We start from the raw sequence: 12,937 nt of genomic DNA on the forward strand, positions 1-12,937 counted from the left end.
ATCTGCAATCAGTCTCAAGAGCTAGCAATAAGCAAGAGGACTATCGAGATCAGTACGAGGGCAACACAGTCAGCAGCTGAATGAGACAAATTGGGAAAGTGCACTGAATTGTGGAGATTACAGAGGTTGAATGGGGCAGCCAGAAACCCAAATTTCTGAGGCACCCTCTTTGTCTAACACAAACTGACCTGATTCATGCTTAGCAAAAGTTCTAACTTGTGGTCACAAAATAAGGGATTTTTCAGTCCTGGCAGAAACTTGTCCCTACTTCAGATCCCCCAAATGTCTCCTCAACTCAGAACTGCTTGGCTTTAGGAACCCGGCACCTCCATTGGTCCAGAACCCAAACACAGCAATACCTGAATTGTAAGTGGAGTTTCCATCGCTCCCATGATCCTGATGAACCTTCTTCATGCACCTGGAACCAGCACATATGGATCCTCTCCTCCTTACCAGCTTGCAGTTCATCTCTCTCGGGAGGTGTAGTGGGAGTGCACCAGGAGAGCAGGGAACTGCAAGTCCCTCCCAGTCTCTTTTGCATCCACAGAATCTGCATCACATGACAAAGCTATTCCACGCTATGGGAGCAGGTGTTACAGATCTCAGCTGCACTGCTGGCAATATACATGGTTAGAAAGAAGATATATAATATTTTTATTTTCATATCTTATTCATGTCTTCTGAATATCTCAGAACATTTTATGATCACTGAACTAGCCAGGGGCTTGGTTCCTATGTTTGCATGGCCGAACATGGCAATCACAGAAAATGTCAACAGATAGAAATGGTTAAACTGATTTTTGGTGGAGTATCATAGAAATAAATATTGACAACATGCACAAAATGGCAGAGGAACTCAACAGGCCAGGCAGCATCAATAGAAAAGATTACAGTCGACATTTTGAGCGGAGGCCCTTCAGCAGGACTGGAGAAAAAAAGATGAGGGTATTGACTTTGATTGGAGGCCTTTGTACTGCTCTGAATGTATGTACAAGAAAGAGCTGCATTCTCAAACTATCCAGTCTAAAATATGTGCTGTCTCACAACACCATACTTTGTCAGTGTTACATTGAAGTGTTTGTCATTATTACATGCTCGGATTAAACTGTCATTTTGTGACTCATTAGAAAAACTGCTATCTCTGAGAAAAAACTGATACTTGCAATATAAAATAGTATTGGTTGAATGTATTTGTGGAATTTTGTAATCGTATTGTTCAGTATTGTGCTGTGATATAAAGCTACACTCTATCAGAGTGATGTGACCAGTAGGTTTGCAATCAAACCTGTTGTAACATGTTCCATTCTTCCAGAGACCTGTCTACAGAATCATTCCCATTAATTGTCTAAATGGTCTAAAGGAACAGAGTTAAATATGTTGAACCCTTTCAATACTACCAAACTGGTTGGTAGCCAAAGGAAATCCTGCAAATGTCAAGGTGTTAGTATTAGTTAATGAGTATGAAGTTGAAAAAAAACACATATCAAAGTGATGCTTTGCACCAGACCTGTAGCCATTTAAAAAAATATATTTTATTTATTAAGATATTGCGCAGAATAGACTGTTTCAGCCCTTCAAGCCACACTGCCCCAATCCCCCAATTTAATCCTAGCCTAATCAAGGGACAATTTACAATGAACAAATGACCTACCATCCAGTACGTCTTTGGACTGTGGGAGGAAACTGGAGCACCTGTAGTCACGAGGAGAACATATAAATTCCTTTAGGCAGAGGTGTGAATTAAACCCAGGTCACTGGTACTTTAAACTGTTATGCAAACTACTAAGCTAAGGTGCCACCTTTCCAAGGTTGCAAGAGAGAGTCTCTTATTTGTGACATGAAATGGATGCAAGGCAGAGTTCTTACAATGATTACATGTTATAGCACTGTAGAGTTACAAGCAGCACAAGCTTATCTTCTCCATTTCCCAGTGTGGAACAACTGTCTAGCTAAAAGAACTGAATCGTTCTGATCAACCCAATGAGGCAGATGAGAGATTGGAAACCTCATTCGATAAATGGGCAACCAACATGGCAACATCAGGGGTACCAAGAGTTGGTATCTGCACCAGCTTTATTTATTATTCGTCAGTGAATTGAGAATATAATGAGAGGGCATTAGTCCATTATGCGGGGCCTCCTCAATGGCAGCAACTAAGCTCGATGAAGGAGTGCTTCTCGAAGGTCAGAGTTGGTGATTTAAAGCAAGAGCTTCGTGGGTGTTAGTCCATTGTGTGGAGCCTATCAGCGGCAGCAACTGAGCTCGACAAACTAAGTAAAAGCACAGAAGGGGAAAGTGGAGCGGCCATTGTCGGGAGTAGGCCAGGAGCTACAGGGAGCTGGTCACCTCGAGGCTGCTGAAGTTAGGTAAGTGGGTGACAGTCATGGAAGCGAGGGAAAGAGCTCAGATAGTAGAGAGCACCCCTGTGGCCATCCCCCTCAGTAACCGTTATCTCGTTTTGGATGTGGTCGAGGGGGATGACCTGACAGAGGACCACCATGGCAATCGAGTGTCTGGCGCTGAACCTGCTTCCATGGTGCAGAAGGGAAAGAGGAAGATGAGGTATGCAGTAGTCATAGGGGATTCGATAGTGAGGGGAACATAGGAGGTTCTGTCAGCCTGTTAGAGATACCTGCATGTTATGTTGCCTCCCAGGTGTCAGGGAGTCTCGGATTGGGTGCAGAGTATTCTGAAGGGAGAGAGTGAACAACCAGAAGTCTTGGTACATATTGCTACTAATGACATAGGTAGAAAAAGGAAGGAAGCCCTGAAGAGAGAATTCAGGGAGTTGGGTAGGAAGCTGAAAGGCAAGACGTCTAGGATAGTAATCTCAGGATTGCTGCCTGTGCCATGTGCTAGCAAGTGCAAGAATAGCATGATCAGGCATATAAATGTGTGGCTGAGAGACTGGTGTAGGAGGCAGGCATTCAGATTCCTAGATCACTGGGGCCTCTTCTGGGGGAGGTACGATCTGTACAAAAAGCATGGGCTACGCCTGAACCCAAAGGGATCCAATATCCCAGCAGGCACATTTAATAGAGCTGTTCGGGAGGATTTAAACTAATTTGGAAGGGGGATGGGAACCAGATTGATAGGGTTGAGGAAGGGGAAAACAGAAATAAATCAAAGATAGAGTGCAACAGAGAATAGAGAAAGAACAGGCAGGAGAAGAGGCTTAATCATAGCCAGTGACATGAGTTACAGGACAATAGAGGCGTGGTGCAGTTAAAACAGAAAGCGACAAGTTCTCAACTGAGAGTGTTGCATTTGAATGCACGCAGCATAAGGAATAAAATGGACACTCTTGAAATTCAGCTACAGATTGGCAAATATGACATAGTGGCCATTGCTGAAACTTGGCTAAAGGATGGCTGCCGTTGGGAGCCAAACGTCCAAGGACATACGATATTGGAAAGATAGGTTAGTAGCAGAGGGGGTGGTGTGGCTCTGCGTATAAGAAATAATATTAAATTATTGAAAGGAGATGACATAGAATTGAAAGGTGTAGAGTCTCTGTGGTGTAGAGTCCTGACGAAGGGTCTCGGCCCAAAACGTCGACAGCGTTTCTCCTTACAGATGCTGCCTGGCCTGCTGTGTTCCACCAGCATTTTGTGTGTGTTGTTTGAATTTCCAGCATCTGCAGATTTCCTCGTGTTTGCTTTTAGAGCCTCTATGGGTTGAGTTAAGATATGGCAAGGGTAAAAGGACCCTAATGGCAGTTGTATACAGGCCTCCAAAGAGCAGCCGGGATATGGATTACAAATTACAGCAGGAGATAGAAAAGACATGTCAGAAAGGCAAAGTCATTACAATTGTTGGGCATTTTAACATGGAAGTGGATTGGGAAAACCAGGTCAGTACTGGACCTCAAAAGAGAGAATTTGTAGAATGTCTAAGGGATGGCTTTTTAGAACAGCTTGTTGTTGAGACCACTAGGGGATTGGCTGTGCTGGAGTGGGTGTTGTGCAATGATCTGAAGATGATAAGAGAACTTAAGGTTAAGGAACCCTTAGGGAACAGTGATCACAATATGATTGAGTTCACATTGAAATTTGAATGGGAAGAAATCAAATCCGGTGTGTTGGTATTTCAGTGGAATAAAAGAAATTACAATGCCATGAGAGGGGAACTGGCCAAAGTTGACTGGAACGGGACATTTGCAGGAAAGACAGCAGAGCAGCAATGGTTGGAGTTTTTGTGAAAAATGAGGGAAGCGCAAGACAGATATATTCCAGTTTAGAAGAAATTTTCAAAGGGAAGAAGGACAATACTATGGCTGACAAGTGAAGTCAGCCAAAGTAAAAGCAAAAGAGAGGGCATACAAGGAAGCCAAAGCTAGTGGGAAGGCAAAGGATTGGGATGCCTTTAAAAACTTGGTCTGAGGGTGGATAAATCTTCTGGACCTGATGGAATGCACCTTTTGGTTCTGAAGGAAGTAGGAGAGCTTGCGGAGGCATTGACGATGATATTTCAAGAATCGATAGATTCTGGCATTGTACCGTATGACAGGAAAATTGCAAATGTTAATCCGCTATTTAAGAAGGGTGGGAGGCAGCAGAAAGGAAACTACAGACCTGTTAGCCTGTCATCAGTGGTTGGGAAGTTGTTGGAATCGATTCTTAGGGATGAGATTACGGAGTACCTGGAGACATATGACAATACAGGCCAAAGCCAGCATGGTTTCCTGAAAGGAAAATCTTGCCTGACAAACCTACTGCAATTCTTTGAGGAATTTACGAGTAGGGTAGACAAAGGAGATGCAGTAGACATGATGTACTTGGATTTTCAGAAGGCCTTTGACAAGGTGTTGTACAAGAGGCTGCTTAGCAAGATAGGAGCCCATAGAATTACAGGGAAGTTACTAGCATGGATGGAACTTTGGCTGGTTGGCAGTAAACAGAGAGTGGGAACAAAGGGATCCTATTCTGGCTGGCTGCCAGTTACCAATGGAGTTCCACAGGGGTCTGTGTTGGGACCACTGCTTTTTACGATGTATGTCAATGATTTGTATTAATGGATTTGTGGCTAAATTTGCTGATGATACAGAGATAGGTAAAGGAGCAGGTAGTATTGAGGAAACAGAGAGACTGCAGAGAGACTTAGATAGTATAGGGAAGTGGACAAAGAAGTGGCAAATGAAATACAATGTTGGAAAGTGTATGGTCATGCACTTTGGTGGAAGAAATAAATGGGCAGACTATTATTTAGATGGGGATAGAATTCAAAATGCAGAGACGCAAAGGGACTTGGGAGTCCTTGTGCAAGATAACCTAAAGGTTACCCTCCAGGTTGAGTCAGTTGTGAAGAAGGCGAGTGCAATGTTTGCATTCATTTCTAGAGGTATAGAATATAAGAGGAGGGATGTGATGTTGAGGCTCTATAAGGTACTCGCGAGACCACACTTTTGAGTATTGTGTGCAGTTTTGGGCTCCTTATTTTAGAAAGGATATACTGACATTGGAGAGGGTTGACAGAAGATTCACGAGAATGATTCCAGGAATGAAAGGGTTACCGCATGAGGAACATCTAGCAGCACTTCAGTTGTATTCCCTGGAGTTCAGGAAAATGGGGGGAGGGGTGGAATCTCATAGAAGTGTTCCATATGTTAAAAGACCTGAACAGATTAGATATGGTAAAGTTATTGCCCATGGTAGGGGATTCTAGGACAAGAGGACACAACTTCAGGATTGAAGTCCATCTTTTTAGAACTGACATGCGGAGAAATTACTTAAGTCCAGAAGGTGGTAAATTTGTGGAATCTGGTGCCACAAGTGGCTGTAAAGGCCAAGTCATTGGGTCTATTTAAGGCAGATATAGATAGGTTCTTGATTAGCTAGGGCATTAAAGGGTATGGGGAGAAGGCAGGGGAGTGGGGATGGCTGGAAGAATTGGATCAGCCCATGATTGAATGGCGGAGCAGATTCGACGGGCCAAATGGCCTACTTCTGCTCCTATATCTTACAGTCTTATGGTCTAATATGTATTATTTGCCATTGCAGCTTCTGAGCCACTGATGATAAGCCTGCCTCTTGAACCACAATGTCATTTGCAATGTGGGAGGCAACAGTCTTTCCATTGTGGTCCTGATGAAGAACAATCAAGAAAAAGCAATATTCTCCAACATCGAGCTAATACTTAACGAGGAGCTACACATGGAAATGGTAAGACTTCCATATATTTATTGTCTTTGAACAATTAGCCAATGAATTTCAATTCAAGACTTCTAACCTTTTCATTGTCAATATCATCCAATTATTATAAGAAATAATTTTCATTAATATTCCAATAATTAGGGCACCATGGCAGTGTAGCAGTTAGCACAACACTATCACAACTCGGGGCATCAGAGTTTGCAGTTCAGTCCCAGTGTCCTCCCTAAGGAGTGTGTATGTCCTCTTCGTGGAACATATGGGCTTTCCCTGGGTGTTTCAATTTCCTCCCACTGTCCAAAGAAGTACCGATTTGTTGGTTAATTGCTCATTGTAAATTGTCCAGTGACTATGTCAGGGATAAATTGGGGGTAGTCGGGAGTTGCTAGGTTGAGGGACTGGAAGAGCCTATTCCGCACTGTATTTCTAAATGTAATGGGAAATTGTAGAAACAAGTAACACTATTGTTTAGTGCCATATAATACCAAAGCAAATCTTACTTTTCAACTTTCTCTTAAAATAAGGATGCATCACTGACAAAGGAGATGGATTTGCTGCTTCACAGTGCCGTGACCTGGGTTCCTTCCCCGAGGTGCCAGCTCTGTGGAGTTGAACATTCTTCCTGCTTCTGCATGGTGTTTCTCCCAGATGTTCTTGTTTTCTCTTCCATTTAAAAGATGTGCAGACTGAAGGGTTAATTGGCCACTGCAATTTGCTCCAAGTAATAGGTGAGTATTAGAGTACGTGAGCAGTTTATTCTGATATCATGAGAAAATAATAAGATTAGCGTGGGATGAGTAACATGAATACTTCATGGTTGGAATGGGTTTGGTGGGCTGAAATTCATCTTTCTATGCTGTATGATTATAACATGGAAGGAAGCTTCTCTCCCCAAGGACTCTGCTGGCTCACACAACACTCTCATCAGTCCCAATTCCAAACATATTTCACTTTCACATTTTCTCTCACACGTGCAACAACTTTCCTCTGATTATCCAGACACCCACCTATACTCAGGGTTATATACAGCAGCCAATTAATCTACTAGCATTTCAATGCGATGTGGGAGGAAACTGGAGCACTCAAGAGAAATCCAAGCAGTTAACATCTGAGAAACTACCGGGTATATTTCCTTGGGACATTGCTCTTTTGTTTGCAACATTTTCAATCCTCTATGCTTTGGCATCATTCCAACATCAAGAGGAGGCTTGAAAGCTGTAGTTAAATTATTGTGCGCCCGCGATATTATTTCAGTAATTATCCAATTAAAATATGATATCTCAAAAATAAATACACGTGGGATATAAATTGAAATAAAATGTTGTAAGTACACTCCTTAAGTACTAACATTTGCAAAGATAGTTTGCTGCTTGGTCATTTGTGAGAAGATTCTCAATCAGGAATCCCTAACTTCAGGAGATGCTCAAACCTGAAGCTTATAAGGAAGACGCTAAAGTCATGCAGCTAAAACCTTGTCTCAGAATTTTCTACAGCAGCATATCGCAAAGTGTGCTTTGATAGTGTCACTTCTATTGTTTTTTTAGTGAACTGATAACAATATAAAAGCAAAATACTGCAGATGTCGGAAACCCGAAAGATAGAGAATTCTGGGGAAAATAGTGGAACTCAGTGGGTAAAGCAACTCCTGCGAAGACAGAAGTGTTACAAGTCAAGACCTCTTCTTTAGGACTGATAGGGAAAAGGAACAATGGAGCGTATATAGTAGCATTCTCTCCCTCTCCATCCTTGTACTGCTATATCCTGACAATCTTTCCTTTTTGCTTCTCATTCCTGAAGCACGGTTATCAATATACACCTTTTGACTCCACAGGTGCTTCTTGACCTGCTGGGTTCTTCCAGTCTTCTGCATCTGTGAAGTGTGGAACAGAGTGAATGGTTCAGTTTGATGACCACTCTTCTATCTGCAAATGAATACTTCTAGATTTTTTATTGCAGAAATTGAGTGCTGACAGTAGTATTACAGGGTTAGCAGCGCCACTTTACAAGTACGGTTATTAGAAATGGGAAAAAGAAAAAATCACAACAGAGATCAATGAGCTCTGTTTTATCACCATGAAGTAGGCAACTGCTTTGTCAACCTCAATAAAGGATTGCAGCACTAATATCAATAGGTGCTCAAAATCAGACTGACATTGAATTACTGTATAGTAATTCAAATATGCACTTTAGAAGGGCTATCAACCTACAGCTCAGGAAGAATCCACCCAATCTGTCTGTCCCAGCTTAAGTTAATGAAAGTAGAGTTTCACTCTGTCTCTCAACACTAGCTGCATAGCAAAGAAAGCCCAGCAGCATTGCTACTTTCTGCGAAGGCTGAGGAAAGTCCATCTCCCACCCCCCGCCCCCATCCTCATCACATTCTACAGGGGTTGTATTGAGAGCATCCTGAGCAGCTGCATCACTGCCTGGTTCGGAAATTGCACCATCTCAGATTGCAAGACCCTGCAGCGGATAGTGAGGTCAGCTGAGAAGATCATCGGGGTCTCTCTTCCCACCATTACCGACATTTACACTACACGCTGCATCCGCAAAGAAAACAGCATTATGAAGAACCCCATGCACCCCTCATACAATCTCTTCTCCCTCCTGCCATCTGGGAAAAGGCACTGAAGAATTCAAGCTCTCATGACCAGACTATGTAACAGTTTCTTCCCCCAAGCCATCAGACTCCTCAATACCCAGAGTCTGGACTGACACCAACTTACTGCCCTCCACTGTGCCTATTGTCTTGTTTAATATTTACTGTAATGCCTGCACTGTTTTGTGCACTTTATGCAGTCCTGGGTAGGTCTGTAGTCTAGTGTAGTTTAGTTTTCTGTGTTGTTTTCATGTAGTTCAGTGTAGTTTTTGTACTGTTTCATGTAGCACCATGGTCCTGAAAAACATTGTCTTGTTTTTACTGTGTACTGTACCAGCAGTTATGGTCAAAATGACAATAAAAAGTGACTTGACTTACCACTGGAAGGGTTCACTCTGTTACTGTTACTGGCATACTGCTGCCTTGAATACCAACTGCATAATGTACCACCAGATCCTCACTTGGGCTACTCCAACAGAACCTCACAAATTCAGAATCTCTACCAGCAAGCAGAACGATGGCTTTAGCAAGTTCCCATCCAAGTTGCACACCATCCTGATTTAAATAAAATATGTATCCCTTGTCCTTTGTTATTGCTGTGTCTAAATCCTGAAACTCTACACCCAGCAGTGGTGTGGGGTAACCTCACTAGAGATCTCCAGCAGCTGACCAGTGCCTTCTCAAGAGCGACTGGAAATAGGCAATGAACGCGGTACTTGCCAACAACAGACACATATCCTGTTGCTGCTGTCTCTCTGCATATTACCACCCACAGGGAAAACTGTAGGTGGTCATGTACATTAAAGCAGTAGTGACATTGCTCAAAGCAGCAGTTCTTGCTTTAAGAGATTCTGTATGGCACAAGGTTACATATCGAACCTCACAGTTTGAGAGCAACATCTCGGTTTCTATTAGATTTCTGTGTATAGTATCACAAAAAAGCATGGGATCCATGACACCTTCTATGAGAAGGAGGAAATAATGTTAATCCCTGCAGCACTGAATAAAATTCGCAGAGGTTCAGCATGTTTACATCTGCAAGAGAAAACTTGCATCCCTTTTGCATTTTTTTATAGTCTTAGAAAAATTTAGTACTCAGAGGAATCACTTCTAATGTTTTACTTTCTAATTGACAGATCCTGCTGGGACACAGATCTCCTGATTGATAGGGTCCTTGCTTTTACTTTCTCCAGCAAATCCCAATCATTATTGCAGGAGAGATTCAGCAATGTTCTTGTGCAGATGCACCTGTGCTTTTGGAAAGAGAATGGTGTAGTGCCAGAGGCAATACTCAGCTCATGGGGTCACTTCATGGGAACTTTGGCATGACAATCACATTTTCTAGTTTAGTTGGGTCATTGTCAATGTCTGTTTTCAGCCAACGCACATGAAAGGCTTCTCAAGACGTGCCAATGTAGAACCATTCCAGAACTAACTGTTGTTTTGCTAAGTTTCTTGAAAAACATTACAGGTAACCTTTATGGGTTGTGGCAATTTGCCCTTACAGAGTAGACAATCACTACCCAAAAATTTGAGACATGGTATTCTGCCTCTGCAGGTATTGTTCATTTTGTACAAACATCACTTCCTTGTCGTTAGCTGATTTTATATAATTTCTAGCATGGGTTAATCTGGATTTCAACTTGAAGCAAATAAGACAGAAAGAAATCCATCTTTATCTATTCTTTATTTGCTCGAAACAGCAATATCTAAGAGTATTAGAATTCTTAATATTGGTAAACATTTAGTAGATGTACTTTGAAGGAAGTATTATGTTTATCACTCATTGCTATTAAACTAACATTGTGTCATGAGTTCAATCTAGTCCATGGTTTACTTATATTCAATAAGACCATGGCTGATCTGGCCATGGATTCATCTCCGCCTACCTGCACTTTCTCATAACCCTTAACTCCCCTAGTATGCAAAAATCTATCCAACCTTGTCTTAAATATATTTACTGAGGAAGCCTCCACTGCTTCATTGGACAGAGAATTCCACAGATTCACCACTATCTGGGAAAAATAGTTTCTCTTCATCTCCATTCTAAATCTACTCCCCCGTATCTTGAGGCTATGTCCCCCTAGTTCTAGTGGATACAGTGAAGTCTGGTTAATTGGCCATCAGTTTATTTTGGCAACCGCTTATTTGGGACAACTCTTCAGGAACAAAAATTAATTGACAAAATAGCTGAGATTCCCTTCATTTATTTGGAACACTATTGTACTTAATTGAGACAGAAGACTAATGCCAAACAGTTTCTAACTAGTGTCAGTTGCATGCACTTGTGTGGCCGTTAGACACTACACTGTGCTTAGAATGAACAGTTTTTAAATAGCATCACATTATGTGTGTTTCTATTCCAAAAGCAGTCATTTTTGTCATTGGTAACTGGTGAGAAATAAGCTGTAAGACAATTCAGAACTGACCTGTTCACCATGGCTGTAAGCATACAAGCTCGGAGATGCCATAAACTACTGGGAGTTAAAACTAAACAAAATTCACTACTTCAACAAGTTGGGAACGATGAAGAATTTGAAAATATTGACAACTGTCTTGAATGTTACAGTGAAAATGAAGACTTGGAGAATGCAGTCATTGAAAGTATTGTGTGAAGGCAGTCCATGATCTGCATGTAGTGTCTACAATGATTTTGTTTATTTATAGTCAATTAAAGTAACAAAACAGCGCACACTGGATTCTGCTGATAACGATTAGAAACTAATATATAGCTTTATAGTACTGCAGTAGTTTTGGTAATGTTCTGTATTTCATTTAAATACATAATTTGTTGCTTAGTTTGTTTTTGTTATAGATTTTTAACTATTTCCATGAAACTTTTGTTTAATTGGGCCATAATGTACTGGACCCGGTGTGTTCTAATTAACCGGAATCCACTGTATTAGTATAATAATCTAACATGTGTTTTACTTAACTTTCTGCTGTTCCACAAAGTTTTCTCATTAAAAACCATGAAGAAAGATTCTGGCTTGGCTGAGCTTTGAGAAGATGTTTAAATCCTGTTTAGCTTTGTAAGGAAGGCACTGCGAGAGCAGTGGAGTGAAAAGATAACTCATCTTCAAAGGGATCACCACAGATCAGAGATGTATCGGAACACCGCATGCTACAATGTTTGCTTCAGTCCTCCAGCAAAGTCGATCGCCAAGCCATGGAAGCCAGGTCAGAATGCGTCACATCGATTGTGACTCTGCAATCCTCAAGCACGATTGGCATAGCTACAGCACAAGCCCACTCCAGAGCTGAAGTGGCAAGAATGGAAGCGGTGAAACTGAAACGCTAATGGGAAAATCTCACACAGACATCGAGAAAGCTCATAGCAACATGGGAAAAGCATACACAGACATGGAGGAAGTTTAAGTAGCAGCTACATGGAGCGCACTCAAGGAGAGGCATGATGCTCAGGCTGCCTTAGCAGAGGCAAAAGTGAGTGAAGCAGCAGCTGTTTTAGACAGTGGTGGCTAGGAAGGTGACTGAAGAACCAATCACTGATGCAGTCCTCTGATATGACAAGATGGCTCAACAGAGGATCAAGAAGCAGCAGCTTCCTTCATGTTATCGGCAGAGGGATTCATCCAATGTACAACACTTTGTTCTTTTAATTAACTGTAAAATACCAAAATCAGCACTGACACCTAATGCAGGTAATAGACTGCCTTCATACTCCAAATCTTCATTTTCATTGTAACATTCAAGATGATTGCCAATACTTCTAAATTCTTCACCATCCCTAGCTTGTTGAAGAAGTGAAGTTGTTTCATTTTTACTCCTCGCTGTTGCTGGCACGTCCAAGCCTGAATGCTTGAAACCACAGTGATCAAATCAGTTCTTCATAATAGCAGACAAGAGCTGAATAGTGTGCCAAGTGTGTTAGTGGCTCACCTTTCAATGGAAGCTACAGCAGAACCACTGCATAGTCTTCACTTTCTATACCAGGCTGTGGTGATGAATCACTATTGGACAACAGTTTGAATGAGAAGCTCTGAAGCAGAGTCAGTCCAAATATAGACAAGGCAGTCATCCAGAGAGTAGTGGAGAACCTGGGGAAAGTAGCAAGGAGAACTGGACAGGCAGTAACAATATATTGCAGAACATAGAGGGACACATGGTGCAGCAAGCACCAGTAGTCTCCAGAAAAGTGAGCCGAGAACTTATTAACACTTCAGGAGAA

The 12,937-nt window shown here is 41.9% G+C and overlaps 1 protein-coding gene across 2 annotated transcripts in view; it reads right to left on the bottom strand.

The window, feature by feature from the left end:
- Positions 1–12,937, bottom strand: part of LOC140729171 (leucine-rich repeat and immunoglobulin-like domain-containing nogo receptor-interacting protein 2) — a 777,920-nt gene that overhangs the window by 594,739 nt on the left and 170,244 nt on the right. Inside the window, exon 1 of one of the 2 annotated variants that reach the window (XM_073048640.1) lies at positions 12,649–12,683. The exons of the other annotated variant lie outside the window; for it this stretch is intronic. The gene's annotated coding sequence lies outside the window, so the exon portion shown is untranslated. Of the gene's footprint in view, positions 1–12,648; positions 12,684–12,937 lie in introns of those variants that run through there. 2 annotated transcript variants of the gene reach the window in all.

Source organism: Hemitrygon akajei, chromosome 6 (assembly GCF_048418815.1).
Source record: "Hemitrygon akajei chromosome 6, sHemAka1.3, whole genome shotgun sequence".
NCBI classification, from domain to species: Eukaryota; Metazoa; Chordata; class Chondrichthyes; order Myliobatiformes; family Dasyatidae; genus Hemitrygon; species Hemitrygon akajei.